Below are 14,859 nucleotides of genomic sequence, written 5' to 3'. Positions count from 1 at the left end.
AAGACAATATTAAGAAAGAGTGAGGAATTATTAGCAGGAACTTCTGCTCACACTGTGAAAATAACTTAGAGTTGCTCTGAGAATTCTCCTTGAGACGCAGGGCAAATCCAGGCCGTAAGTAGTGTTTTTGTCTGATAAGCTAAATGGCAACATGTGGAGGTGGCGATGTGGTTCAAGGAGTTCTAGACCTGGTGTCTGAAGATGTGGGTTCTTGGAATGAGGCTGTCCCTTATTAGCTGTATAACTAGCAAGTCACAATCTCACTCAGGCTCCGTTTCCTCATCTGTCAAATGTGGATAATAATACTTGCCCCAGCCACTTCGTGGGATTGTTCTAAAAACTGGAAGAGATACAGTAAAATTTCATCTTACATGAGGGTTCTAAAGTCAGCACCAATGATGAAAATCAAGTATAGCACAATTACTCTTATGATTAGGAAGATTCCAACACAATTAGCATTTTCTCCAGTTCTGGGACAAGTCATTGTTCCTTCAGTTGAGTGTAAGATGAGCAGTTGGTTTACATTTAGAGGCTGTGTTGTCAAAAAATGTGTGTTTTAAACACTAAAATCTTACTTCAAATGATGAGTTTCTCCTAAAATGAGAGACATACGGGAATGGGTCCAGCTGGAGAAAGAGCACAGCCACTTCACTCAACTCAGACGAATGGAATGGAACGGCTGATGGAGCACGCAGCACAGCGTACATGGTTTCTCTTTCTTGTAAATACCGTAATTGCTTTCCTTTATTGCCTCATGTCTATAGTTGAATTCTTATAAGCTGAATGCCTATGTGTGACTACACTGCAGTAAAAGCTTTGGAAAAAAATCAAAGGGCTATACAAATGAAAGATCAACTTGTAAGGCAAAGAGCACGATAAGAGGGATTCCCGGAATGATAAATCAGAACTTCCATGTTAAGCCCAGGAGAAAGGAAGAGCAAATTAGGGGGCTGGGTGCTGAGCCTACCATTTCTGTTTAGTTCCTAAAACCAGGAGCTCAGCAGAAAAGATGTTTTTTTTAAGCAACTATGCAGATGTACAACAATCTGCATATTTAAAGTGTACAATTTGATGAACTTTGACAAATGTATATACTCATGAAACCATCACCATAGTCAAGACAACAAACATTTCCGTCACTCCCAAAAGCTCCCTCATGCCCCTTTGTAGTCCATCTCTCCGTCTACCCTCATCCCCAGGCAGCCACTGATCTTCTTTTTGTCATGACATATTAATTTATATTTTCTAGAATTATACATAAATGGAATCATACAATATGTATTCTTTTTTGAGGGGGGTTTGTCTTCTTTTACACAACATAATGATTTTGAGATTCATCCATAGTATTGAGTGTATCAATATTTTGCTCCATTTTATTGCTGAGTGTTATTTCATCGGCTAGATATACCATAATTTGTTTCTCTTTTCGCCTGTTGATGGACATTTGCATTGTTTCCAGTTTTTGGCTCTTACACATAAAGCTTCTATGAACATTCATGTAGAAGTCTTTGTGCGGACATATGTTTTCGTTTATCCTGGGTAGACCCCGAGGTGTGGAATGGCTGGGCTATGTGGTAGGTTTATGTTTAACCTTTGAAGAAACTGCCAAACTTCCAAAAAAAATTGTATCATTTTATATTTTCAGCAATAGTTTATGAGAATTCCAGTGACTCTGCATTCTCACCAGTACTTGGTATGGTCAATTTTTTTAATTTAAGCCATTCTAGTGGATGTGTAGTGACATTTCATTGGGCTTTTAATTCACAATTCCCTGATGATTAATGAATGATGTTGAGCATCTTTTTATGTGCTTTTGGCCCTTCATATTTCCTCTTTTTTGAAGTATCTGTTCAATTTTTTGCCCATTAAAGAAAACAGGTTGTTTGTCTTCTTCTTATTGAGTTGTAGGAGTCCTTTATACATTTTGGGTACAAGTGCTTTGAATATTTTCTCCCAGCTAGTGGCTTGCCTATATGTTTTCTTAATGGTGTTTTTCAGAGAATAGAAGTTTTTTATTGTGATGAAGTAGGGTTGATCCAAAACCTTCTTTTAAATGGAGCTAAGGGTCAATCTTCTTTTTTTTTCCCCCTAAGGATATCCAGTTGATCCATTATCATTTGTTGGAAAGGCAATTCTTCCCTTATTGAATTGCCTTGGCACCTTTGTTGAAAATCAGTTGACCATACATATGTGGGTCACTTCTTGGCCTCTATTCTGCACAGGGTTTGTAGTAGTAACCTGAGAGAGGAATGGGCCTTGGGGGAATCATCCTTCCCTAATAGAGTCAGACCTCTACAATGGCTTTTGACATAAAGTTTATATTTTTCATTATGAAATTAATATATTGATTCCTAAGTAAAACCAGGAAAAGAGCAAAAAAGTAGAAAAGAAAAAAATTCACTTATTATCCACTCTCTGAAGAAAGCTGCTTTTAACTTGAAAAGTGCATGTTTTTTCATTTTTTCCCTCTCTGTGAATATTTAAGAGATGTAATCAGAGGCAGAATTGCCCAATGGTTAAAAATACAGTCTGGAGTTAGATTACTTAAATTCCAATCCCAGCTCTTCCACTCACCAGCTTTGTTATCTTGGGCAAGTAACTTAATATCCCTTGGCTTTGTTTCCCACATCTATAAAATAAAATATACAACACATGCTTATTTGGGGGGTTGAGATAGCCTGTGTGAAGCACTTCGTGTAGTTTCCAGAACAAAATAAATGCTGCATAATTCTTTGTTCTCCTCATCATTGCCTTCATTGCCACCATTCATCTCTAACACTGCTATTTTCTTAGGGCCAGGTAGCCAGATTGAGGCAGGATCCACAAAGAACTCACCAAGCCTCACTGTGCTTGTGCCTTCATTTGAATATGGTTATCGTCTTCCTGTCTGCCTCTTTGCTTACACTTACCAGATGAAGCTGACCCTGAAGAGGGCTAGTGCGTGTTCAGATCTCAGCACTGTGAGGTGAAGGCCTTGGGACTCCTAGCAGCTGTTGGGTAGTAGGGCTGGATACCAGTTAGCAGGACATATACCCACCTAACTGAGCAGTATTGGGAAAGTCAACACTTCTGGCCTTAAAAGACTGGTGGTCTCTGCAGAGCTGGCCTCTCATTGCTCACACAGCTTATCCCCTGCCACAGATATACCAGCACTTCAAAAGTGAACTAATTTAGTTCTTCAAGTGTAGGATTTCCTGAAGTCTTGTCATAAATAGAATATGCAGCCCAAAGTTGATATGCAAATGTGGGTAGAATTAAAATATTCTATCTATTAATGGAGTTAATTTTTATTAAAAAATTACCCAAGTATTGCAAACATTAAAAAAAAATTTACTTGTAGGTGACTCATGCCTGGATTCACCTTCCACCTTTTTCCAAGCATGTGCATGTATCCATTGCTAGGTTTTACATGTAGAAACGCATAGTATGAGGAAGGGCAGCAGAGGCATGATACAGCTGTAGAATCAACTCCACGGGACAGCTGGGCCCCAGATGTTTAAACTCCTCCAACAGGAAGAAATACAAGGTGAAATTTCAAACTTTCCTGTTGGTCTCAGTTTTTTTTTTGAGAAGATCTTGTTTTCTGTAGTATAAATCTGCTGAAGAACCTTTGTAGATTAGGAAAGATGGCTATGAACATAAACCCTTTGGAGACTTCATGGCTGTCCTGGATTTTCCCCATTTACATCACCAGATCCAACCCCACCCTCTCCACTCTGCTGTGTGGAAGCTGACCCACATGGACCTCATCAGGAAGCGTTGGGTTTGGCATGGGGAGGCATCAGCAGGAGACCAGAGGGTGGGAGGAGAGAATGGGTGGGGTTTTCATTCTCCCATCTCCCTCCGTGCTCCTCTCCTCCACTGAAGGAGTGAGCTCCTCTGGAGCTGCCCTCTTGGTTATGGCTCTCTCTCAGGGTTCTGGTAGCAGCTCCCCCCTTGACCCTTGAGGTCTAGAGGAGGGGGCATCTTTCTGTTGCTGCTGGTTCTGAAGGGTTTAACCATTCCCTGCTGGTTCCCTTAAACCTGCCCTCACCTCTCCAAACAGTTCCTTCATGAAGCTCTCCTTAGTTGGATTGCACCATCTGTTTCCTGCCAGGACCCTGACTGATATAAGGGCCAAAATAAGTTCCTCCACGTGAGAAGAGGCAGCGAATAATGATAAGGAAGATAGTACTATCCACTTATTGCAGCCTCCTATGTGCTAAACACTGTGCAAAGCGTTTTGCATGTATTCAACAAATATTTACTCAGCACTTACTGCGGGCTAAACATTGTTGGATAAAACAGATCCTTCTCTCAAAGAGATGATACAATTGAATCCTCGTAACAACACTGTTATTGTTATCCCTACTTCAAACATGGGGAGGCTGAGTCTCAGAGAGTTTAAGTTACTTTCCCAAGGTCACCAGCGAGTAAATGCAGAGCTGGAATTTGAACCCTGGCCATCTGATCCCAAAGCCCATGGCCTACCCACTTCCCTGCAACAATGGTTGCTCAAGCCACCTCTCAAGTCAGCAGCTGGATGAATTCCTGGGAATGCAGCTGTCTTGTTCTGCTTAGGGGTGAGAAATGCATAGGGAAAGCCTGGAGCCTTCACTAGAAAAGGCTGGGGGCTGAACTTGCGTGGGGACGACTGCATCACGGATGAGTGGGTGGAGGGCAGAGCAGGAAGGGTGCTGACGGATGAAGACAATGCTGGCCCGGTGGAGGCTGAGGATGAGGCATTCAGATTCTCACCAGGCCCTTCCCAGTTCTGCCACGAGCTGGCGGTTGACAGCAGGTAACGACAGATCTTTTGTTCAGGTCCAGGCATCTTTCTCTGCCTTGGCACAGGCACTTGTGTGCCATGAAGGGACTGGGTCCCTCACATGCAAGAACCTTCCCTAGGAGGTCACCGTCCTCTGCTGTTTCCTGAAGGACATGCTAAGCCCCGAGAGGAAAAACAAACTTGTTGGCATATTGTTTTTGGAGTCAGGATTCAAACCTTGGGTCCCCCTCCATTCTTCTGAGGATTGCTCATCAAATTCTGAAGAAAATGTCCTTGGAGTGAACCAGTTCCTGGGGGCCATTCCTGACCAGCAGCGGGAATGGTCTGAACCCCCAGAGGGCCCTCCAGGGGCCCCTCAGAGCAGCCACACTTGGATTGTGGCCCCCAAGCCACAGACCATCAAGACTGCAGGCTGAAGCCCAGATGGCTGCTCAATTCTCCTCAGTTTTGAGGCTGGCTCGGCCAGGAAACAAATCAGGGGGGAGCAGGGAAGCCTTTTTCATTCTCTTTCATTTTCGGAAGAACCAGTTTTCATTATTTCTGTGACTTATTTATAAAATCCAATGGGCTCCTGACTAGCCCAAGTGTTGTCCTTCCCTCCCTCCTTCCCTGTCTTCCTCCCTCTCTCTTTTCACTTCACCTCTTTTCTCTCCCTTCCTGTCTTGTCTCCTCCCTTTCCTTAACAAGCCTCCCCAGTCAGCTCCAGTCATTAGATTAGCTGGTATTCAAGGTTTGAAGGGGCTTCTTTCTTTCAGGGTACATCTTTCTACGGTACTTACATGGGGGTCCCTGAGACCTCATCTCATTGGGCAGATAAACACACACCTCTTGACATAGAAAAGGCTGAGCCCTCAAAAGATTCAAATGAGGAAATTACAAGGAATTGAAATATGGGCATCAAACTAGAACCTTTTCTCCTGAGGGGTTCAGAGAAACACATTGGTTTTATTCATGCCCATTTCCCATCTGTGTTGAGAAGCAGGGTACAGTCAGGCCAACTGTATCAGCAGCTGGACAACAACTACAGAGAAGCTTGTTTTTCATGGAACTAAAATATAGGCAGATGTTGAACTCTTTTTGCCTCTTGTCTTTGGAAAAAGCAGAGGAGGGAATAAGGGAGCCCAGGTTAGGGTCAGGTTGTCTAACTCATTGCAAGGGCTCCTTTTCTGTTCTATATAGCTCTCCTCACCCATCAGTGAGCCAATCAGCTTTCCTTGAGCTCTTCCACTGTATCCCCACATATGACCAACAATGCAGGATTTTCCATGGCCTACAGAAAAACAGTTGATGATAGAAGTGAGAGGCAATTGCCAGGAATTTTTATTTGTAGAGAAATCTCTAGAGAAGGTCTTCTCCATCCCCACCCTACTCCAGTATCTACCCCATTCTGACTGGCCCAACATCCATACAACCCAGTCCAAGAAAATGGGCCAGCCTGTCCTCCAAAGGCCTTATAACTTAAAGCGAGGGAAGGTCTGGAGCTGGGCGTCCCTCTCCCACCCTGCCATCTGGTACAGACTGGGTGGTGTCTCATGAATGAAGCACCTGCAGAGTGTCAGAAGTGCCAGGACACTAATCCTGACATCACCTGGCACACACATAGAGCTGGGATCCCCGGAGTTGTGAGCTCATCCCCCAGGGCAGAAAGAGGTAGATTATTTGTGTGTTTTCTGCCTAAAGATGGCTGCTCCAGGCCTGACCTTGTGGAGGCTTCTTGGCTTAGGGGGAGGTGATGTCACTCAGCGCTTCCTGCAGCTGCTGTAGCATGAGGAGTCGCCTCCACCCCAAGGCCCCAGAGAGGAGCTGCAGTTGAGAGCCAGCGCGTGTGGGCTTCATGACCGAAATGTCGCTCTGCTTAGGGAGGCAGGAAAAAAAGTGGTATTCAACACAGCAAGTGGGTTAACGGGGGTGGCCTGATTGATAGAGAACCCGTGTGACCCTGAAGCATATCCAGGTCTTCTGCCTGACCCTCCAGGGTGTGGTCCACACCAGGCCAAGCCCAAAGTCTCTTGTGTACACGTGGTCTACATAGAAATAGTGAGTTGTTCTTAGAAAAGGTCAGAAGTTCCTGAATACTACCAGTAGGTTAGATATGAAGTTGTTTTTAAAATGATTTTCTTATAACTATTTTATACTTATATAATAAATAATACTTTAATAATAAAACACTTTATTTTCTTATAAGACTAGTAAAAGATCTGATGTTCTAGAGCATCATTTTTCCCAATTGATTATCCACAGAATCTCAGTCTGCAGAACAACTGGTGTGCATTAATTAAGTAAACAAACTAAAATAGAAATGTACTCAAATACATTTAACAAATGCTGGAAAGTATATTCTTTTGGACATTTGAACTGGGCGTTAGCATATTAGAGGATCACAAGTCCTGCTTAAGTCTTTTAAATCTAGTGTTTGTCAAATGTATTTGACCATGCCGCTTGCAACGCATCTGTCTATCTTATGGAATATAGCATTCCTGGGGCTATTCTCTAGCACGTTCTATTCTAGGTGAGAAGACAAAGCCACACATGGCTACTCCTTTTGAAGATCATTTTCTCTTCTCACCTTAATTTGTTGTTCATTACAGACATTAATTGAACCCATTTATTCATGCACTCACTTATTCATACATTACATTGAAAAATATCTGAAATGCTTCCAGCAGTGCGAGCCTTGAGGGATGCATGAGGGTGAGTGAGGCATGGCTCTCTTCTTTGCGGACCTCATACATCAGTGAATAAACTGGAGATAAAGTTGCTGAAGATGCAGAACCTGAAGCTCAGGAGAGAGATCTTGCCTGGAGCCACAGACCTAGGTGTGAGCAAAGAGATGTGAGCAGAAGCCATGGAAAGAGAGGAAAATATGTAGGGTGGGAAAAACATTGCGTCAAGGATGGAATTCTAGGAACCAAACACGCTTAAGGACTGGGTAAAGGAAGAAGTCTGTGAAAGACAGGAAACAGTCAGAAGGCAGAAGGCAGCCTCCTCACCACTAGAGCGAGTCTGGGCTCTGAGCAACATGAGGCGTTGAATTATCTCCCTGGGCGTGGAAAAAGAGGAGGATTGGTGGCGTGTACCTGTGTCCGTGTGTGTGTGTGGGGGGGATTAACGAGGGTTAGTTGGAAGGAAATTTTTCTTACCAATTGTAAGCAAGTGTGTAAATTGTTTGAGAATATGATTCTAGAAGCTGAATGGTCTGGTATTTAAGAGCATGGACCATAAAATCAGACAGATCTGGGTTTGAATCCTGGCTCTGCTACGCAATAATTTTTTTAAACACTTTCTTTCTTTTTAATTAACGAGTTTAAAGAAAACTGTCATTGAATCAGGGGATGTAATACAAATTATGGTGAACTACATATAAAACCTGGCACCATATTTGGCCTTTTGGGAATAAAAATATATATTAAAGTCTGCACCAGAACATAGTGCGGCAGTGACTGACAACCCTGACAGGAGTGGCTACAAAGTGGGTCTGGTCTGTGGACACTGGGGATTCTCGGTCCTACGGCCTCAGGGGTAAGACCCGTGTGAGAATGACTTGCTCTGAAGAGGACCCAGGAGAATTTGTTTTTGAAAACCCCAGTGAACACCAAAATGTCCCAAGCACGGCACAAAACAGAAACAGTGTTGAGAAAAAGGCAGGAGAGAGAAATGTCATTCTTCTTTTCCTAAGAAAAACAGTTTTTAAGGAACCGTAGACCAAAGTTGAACAATGCTTGGCACATGGTAAATGCTATTAATGCCATGTCATCATGATAATATTACAGAGGTCAGGCATTGGCTGCTCTTGAGATGTAGACATCTTTTCCCAGGGACATAGGTGGCATGCAGCTTCCAATAGGACATTTTTACAAAAGCGAGAGTAACTTCTAGACCTTTCTGCAGTGTAGTATTCCATCTCCTGCCATTATAATTCCCTTTGACTTTGTAGCTGTGTCGAAAGGAACTGTTAAACAAGACCCCTTCCCTGATAGCTGTTTTAAAAACAAACAAAAAACCACGACAACATTACCAAAAAACCACCCCAAACCTTACAATATCTCTAATAACTCTACGTGTACCATCATGGTCATATCTCAATGGCCATGGTGACTGTCTGCTTTGTTACCACTTTCACCTCGTGAATGTTCAGATAGCAAGGACTATACAAGATGGGTTTAGGTGGTATTGATGAAATGCTGTCTTCACTGTATTTTTCTGGTTCTCTCTGAGAGGGTTGGGAGAATAGGATGGTCACTGGAGGCTAGAGTGCCTAGGAGGGCTCTTGTACTCAGAAGGGCTCAGTTCGTGCCTTTATCTTCCTCCTGGAGCCAGGTGGTTTAATACTGGAGCCTTAGACTGGTCTGGGCTCTGCCTCTCAGGACCTTCTCAGGAGTGCAGGCCGATCCCGTGCAGCAGCAAGCACACATCTGCTGCTCCGGCAGAGTGACTGGCTGACCACTCAGCTGGGTCAGACAGCCGTTCTCACTCTTCCCTGAACACTACAGGGGCCCAGATGAAGCTTTCCCAGTTGCCTTGGGAAGCTCCTTCCCCTAGGTTTGAGAGGAAGGAGACTCCCCCATGCATCCCCCCAAGGAGTGGGGTAGGTTCACAGCATACCAACAGCTCTGTCCCAAATCCCTCACCTCATCTCCAATGACCCCTGACCTCTTTATATTCAGTATGGGTGAAAAGTTAAAAAAAGATTACCCAACTGGTTTGAGAACACCTCTCTTGATCATTTTGCATCATGTTGGAATGTTCTATCTGTTGCTTTAGTATTTCATTCAAAACTTCCAATAATAAAAATAATAATTCCTAATTCGATTGCTCATCTCTAGCTATTGCCTTATATCTCTCCCTTCTATCTCTCCTCCCCTTCACCACTGAAGTCATTGCCCCGGAATTCTCTCCCTTCCCCCTGTGGGAGTTGGAGCCCACTCACTCATCCTTCAGATCTCAGGCCAAGCATTTCTTCCTCCATGCCTCTGTGACTCCTCGTTATTACAAAATCTCTGGGCATCAGTAACTTTTCCTTTGAGAGCTCATCATAGTTTTATTCTTCATTTATTTATATGGTTATTAAATTAATGTTTGCCTGTTCATCACAGTATCCCTGGCACACAGCGGTGCTCAACAAATACTTATTGAGTGAATGGATGTCTGTATCACCCACTAGACTGTAGTATCTGGTGAAATCCTTCCCCTCAGACTTTAAGAGATCCTTGTAGTTATTGCTGAATAATCTTTGTAAATTTTAATCTGCTCTCGGTGGTTTTCAATGAGATAAGAATGTTTCTTTTCTAGCTTCATTTTAGCCTTTACCGTCTGCTACACCTTTGGCAATGTTTTAGGTATGTTCTGTGCATTATTTCATTGGTCTTCTGAGCGACCCTGTGTGGTTGGCATTAATGCCTGTACTTTCCAGCTGAAGCAGCTGAAGCTCCTCTGAGCTGAGAGGTTAAATGACTTGTCCAAGGCATCTAGGTAATACATCGTGAACTTGAACTTGATCTCAGGTTTGTCTGACACCAAATCTGTTGTACTTTTTATTACTGTACTTCGGGTATTTAATATCTCTATTGTTAGGGATGAAATAATGTGCTTTGAATGGACGGAAGAGCAGTCATAAAGAGTGAGCTATTAACACTCATGTTAGAAACACAAAACCCAGGATAAAACCAGGAGAACACTGCTTTTTCCTGTTGGTGCACGAATGTTGCACATCTGTGTTCAAGCAAGTAACTCAGCAGTGAACTCCAAATGTTTCTACACTTGGCTAGTGAAGCTTATTGTTTGCAAATCTCTCAGAGCTTAGATTATTTTCCACACAGACATCATATGCTTATTCCCAAGAGGGAAGCTACCCCAGTATATTTTGGCCATTGTACCTAGAGATAACACGATTTTTAGAATACGCGTTTTTTGGCCTATATACAGACCTCTTGAAGAGCTAATGGCAATTGTGTGCCTGCTCTCCAGTAAAAGGCACACACTGATTTTGCATAATATTTCAGAGTCTTAATTCTCTGAATTGTGTGGAACCTAAGTTAAGTACCCCTAGCCTGTTTGGAAAGTCTCAGAATTCATTGACTGAACTTCAAGCATATAGCAGGGTGGATAACTGAGCACTGAAAATGTCTGTAAGAAAAGAATATGCTTTATTAAAGAACTGTAGAATATTAAAGTGAAAGGATCCTCAGCTCATTTCATCTAACCATTTCAAGCATTAGGTAGGTAGTTGGATTAGGTGATTTTTAGCACTTCCATATAGTCTCTATAGTTGTTTCCGGTTCTCAAGTTCTGAATATACTAAGTAATAACCTTTTCTACTGTATGCACATATGTATGTGCTATCAGTCCAGTGTAAACCCTTATTCCTCCACGGTGCAACACTCCATAGTGGTCAGCCATTGTCTGGACTGGGATGAGACTTCTGTTCCTAATAAGAGTGCTCAGTCATCCTACACAACCCGCAGCCCCTCAAATCACCCTACAATTGTAGTGACATGCATTGCTGGTTTCTTTGGTTAAAATTAATGACTGCGTTTTCTAGTATTTCAAAATAAACTGTTATGAATTTAGCGGAAGCTCTGGAAAATTAAGATACTGCCTTGATTTTATTGCAGAGTACGGATGGATCAGACCTACCAGTGTGTGAATCTTCACTGTTTTGATGCATCTCTTGACAACATGCAACTTCTTGGATAAATTTTATCAAAATTCATAGGGATGGAACATACAGCATAGTCATTTGAAACTGCTCTCCCTTAAGCATGGAATTCTGTATGGGTTTTATTTTTATCTCACTTAATCCTCACATCCTCACAGCAATCTTAAAAGAGATCCCCGGTGCCTTTTGACAAATGAGGACCCTGTGACTTGAGAAGATAAGTAACTTACCAAAAATCACGCACTACTGAATGGCAGACTCAGGATTCAAGCTCAGGCTTTCTGGTCCAAAACTCCTGCTATATCCCTAGGTCATGCTGCCAAGAAGCTAGTGGAAGGCAGAGCCTGCCCTTTGGAGCTTCAGGGAAAGCTAGGTTGCTAGGGCCCACTCACTGCACAAGCTCAGTTCAATTCAAGGCTCTGCCTTCCACTAGCTGTGTGATCTCCGGCATGTTACCTAACCTTTCCGTGCCTGTTTCCTCTGCTGCAAAATGAGGCTAATAACAGTACCCACTTTCGCGGATGGGTGTGAGGATTAAAAGAGTTAATACATATAAATTGCTTAGAACAGTAGCAGGCACATAAGAAGCCCCTGGTAAATATCAGCTGTTTATTACCTGAAGTTCTCTGCCCACTGCTTCTGAGCTCGGATGCTTCTACTGCACCAGGCCTGCTTTTCTAGGGTGAGAACATGGGAGAAACATTTTGTTCTTTAGTACAAGCAACCTTCAAGGGAGCTGTGGCCTAGTTAATCATAGCCCCTTTGTTTTTTGAATGCAGGATTTTCAAACGCTTTTGTGGTAAATTTTCTCTCCCACATGTTTTTCATTTTGGCAATAAAAAAAAGCAAAATTAGCTTGCTTTTCTTCATTCTTGCCAGCTGATGATAGGGGTTGGTGACTGCCAGGCAGACCAGGGCCAGTCTTTTGTTTATTTATTTTTTAAACCTCCATTTCGAAAAACCCAATGGCTACCTTTCAGCGTCCAATGTAGATGATTTGCATTTATTCCAGGCCTACCGAGTGGTCAGGCATCTCTCCTGGGCCCTGGACTCTGAGTTCCTGAGGACAAGGACGACGTTAGCTTGTCTCTGTAACCCCCGTGCCTGGACAGTCCTGGCAGGGAGCGGGCAATCAAGGAACGTTTGTGGAATGAATGAATGAATGAACGAACCCACATCAGAACATCCCAAACATGTTCCTCCTGAGGAGGCACGAGCTGCTCTGGTCCAGAGTGAAGACGGGTTCTATGCTTGCTTGGCATTTGCTCCTCTCACCAAAAGCAAGAATTTTGACAATGAGAGAAAATCAATAACTCCCAGTCTCACAGCTTCCTCAGCTCATTGCCGGTAAGTTACGAAAGAAGCCTAGTGGGTCAGTCTGGGGAATCTGCTGGTTTACCTCTTGCCCCCAGTCTGGACTTTTTGCCAGGTGGGCTCTGAGCTGTCTTCCTCCACTCCCCTACCACCTATCTAGTGTGACTATGTGACCCAAAAGGCTGGCTGCATTACATTCTATTCTGTGACATCAGCATGACTCATTTCTTCTTGAAAAATGTTGCTTGCCTTAAGCAAGTGCTAACTGGCTTGAATCTAGTACCCTGTACTAGATTCAGCTGATGATGTTACTATCTTATTTATATTACTTTCTTGTGGGTGGTTATTTCATTTAGGCTTTCTCTGAGGAAGGAATGGCTCAATTGTCTGAAAGGAACATTCTGTTTCCTGAATAGGAATTTCATGGCCACAGCTTATCTCAGCAAGAAGTATATATTTGTGACGACATGAGCCAGATTGACATACTGTGTAATTTTACCAGAATTCTCCATGATTCCTGCAGTAACTTAATGCTGACCTTATGATTCTTTCTATGATGGTATCCTACAGTCTCCTCTTTGAGCCTGGATGCTGGCAAGAGAAGCTTAAGCTGGCTGAACAATATAGGATGCAAGTTTGTGAGTAGGGAAGGCCCCACACAGATTTGGAAAATCTCAGAACGTGTTTTCAGAAGGGGATGGCAAAAGTTCCCAAATTAGGGCCGGCCCCGTGGCTTAGCGGTTAAGTGCGCGCGCTCCGCTACTGGCGGCCCGGGTTCGGATCCCGGGCACGCACCGACGTACCGCTTCTCCGGCCACGCTGAGGCCGCGTCCCACATACAGCAACTAGAAGGATGTGCAGCTATGACATACAACTATCTACTGGGGCTTTGGGGAAATAAAAAAGGAGGAGGGTTGGCAATAGATATTAGCTGAGAGCCCGTCTTCCTCAGCAAAAAGAGGAGGATTAGCATGGATGTTAGCTCAGGGCTGATGTTCTTCACACACACACACACAAAAGTTCCCAAATTATTCAAATCAAGTTCACTTAGACCATTGGGACTGTATTTATTTATACTGAGAATGCTAATCAACAGGAGTTTGGAACTCCATTTGATGGGGCTCACATGGTTGGTCCACATGCACTAGATTAAGAACCTCTGATCCATCAGATGCTCGTTTCACAGATAAAGTGAGGGAAGTTGACTTGTTCAAAGTCACATGGTCAGTGAGTGTCAGAGCCAGAATTAGAATCCAATTCTTATAATTCCTAGGTCCTTTCTACCAACCCCTGCCCTGGGAAGCCAGCACCCTCCCTCCCCCTCTATGTGGCTCCATTACCACTAACTACTCTAAATATATATATTTTTTAAAGATTTTATTTATTTATCTTTTTCCCCCCAAGCCCCAGTAGATAGTTGTATGTCATAGCTGCACATCCTTCTAGTTGATGTATGTGGGACGCGGCCTCAGCATGGCCGGAGAAGCGGTGTGTCGGTGCGCGCCCGGGATCCGAACCCTGGCCGCCAGCAGCGGAGCGCACGCACTCAACTGCTAAGCCACAGGGCCGGCCCTAACTGCTCTAAAATACACTGGAATATAGAGATCAGATAGAAACCGCCTGCATCTGGCGCATGTTTTCTTCAGGAGCCCATCCCTTCAGTTCCATTCAGGATTAGGTTCTTCTTGGCTGGAGGAAGCTAAGCCTGTCGTGATTCCTCCTTTTTCGTTTGTCATCTCCTCGACCTCTCTCCCTTTCCCAGGACCCTAGCCCTCAGGGCCATCAACATTGATTTGTGCCAGCAGCTGAGTCCAGCTGACTTCAGCGCTGGTCACGAGCCCAGGCTGGGTGCATGCAGAGGCAAAAGGAAACTTGGCTGGAGGAGGAGTGGGGATTTGAACACAGTGTGAACTGGGAAGGCTGCTTCAGCCCGTCCAAACACCAGCAAATTGCACCCAGCACAACAGAGAAGCTACACCCAGGTCAAGTAATGGGAGTGGCAGGACTCCCCCACCTTGTCTCTCCCCACTGAGCTGCCAGACAGCATCGCCAGAGACCTAGGCTTAAATACCCAGATATGATGCTCTGGCACCTATGTGTGGTGTTGGGCACTGGCTGGAGT

Source organism: Diceros bicornis, chromosome 5 (assembly GCF_020826845.1).
Source record: "Diceros bicornis minor isolate mBicDic1 chromosome 5, mDicBic1.mat.cur, whole genome shotgun sequence".
Classification (NCBI taxonomy): Eukaryota; Metazoa; Chordata; class Mammalia; order Perissodactyla; family Rhinocerotidae; genus Diceros; species Diceros bicornis.
The sequence above is the reverse complement of the archived record's forward strand: the minus strand, read 5'-3'. Positions refer to the sequence as shown.